Source organism: Nannospalax galili, unplaced genomic scaffold, assembly GCF_000622305.1.
Source record: "Nannospalax galili isolate Female #2095 unplaced genomic scaffold, S.galili_v1.0 scaffold324, whole genome shotgun sequence".
Classification (NCBI taxonomy): Eukaryota; Metazoa; Chordata; class Mammalia; order Rodentia; family Spalacidae; genus Nannospalax; species Nannospalax galili.
Genome location: NW_008353027.1, coordinates 2,462,674 through 2,463,389, shown reverse-complemented (window position 1 = coordinate 2,463,389; position 716 = coordinate 2,462,674). Strand labels below are relative to the sequence as shown.

The 716-nt window shown below is 31.4% G+C and overlaps 1 protein-coding gene across 1 annotated transcript in view; it reads left to right on the top strand.

Moving 5' to 3' along the window:
* Positions 1 to 716, top strand: part of Hace1 (HECT domain and ankyrin repeat containing E3 ubiquitin protein ligase 1) — a gene marked incomplete in the record, with an annotated part of 114,738 nt that overhangs the window by 50,994 nt on the left and 63,028 nt on the right.

Here is a 716-nt window from a genome sequence, read left to right as displayed (position 1 = left end):
CTTGATATTTGTCTGTATATTGAAATTAGTTCCCAGGAATATTTAAGTATAACTGTATGTATTTTGTGCTGGTATTTGGTCCTCTAAGTTACCTGTCTGTTTTGTCAGTCTCTTCTTAGATAGCTACTCCTTGTGGATGGAGGAAAAGAACGTGAAGAGGAGTAGTGTGTTAGCATTTGTGATTATTATTTTTTGAGCTGCTTTTTGTTGTTTTTGTAGTGCTAGGAATTGAACCCAGAGCCTCTTGCAAGCACTGTATTGCTGAACTATATCCCAGCTCTGAACTCAATGTGTGTTTGTGTGTATATATATATATATATATATATATAGTTATAGATATACACATGTATATAATAACACCTTTTTATTCTATTTTATTTATTATAAAAATTAGTTACGGCAAGTTCTGGAGCATTTGTCTCAGCAAAGTGAAAGCCAGTATCTAAAGATCCTCACAAGCCTTGCTGAAGTTGCTACGACAAATGGTCATAAACTGCTTAGGTAGGTGTTTCAGCAACTCAGTTGGTAGGTAATGTCTGTCTGCTTTATCTCCTGAATAGTTTATTCTGTTAGCTACCTATTATTAATGGCGAGGTGTTAAAAATTTTTACTCCTTATTCTTTGTTTTGTTTAAAAAGATTTGATCAAAACATATTATGTATGTGTGAAATTATTAATTAAAAAAGCATATATAACTATATAAAACTATAAATTAT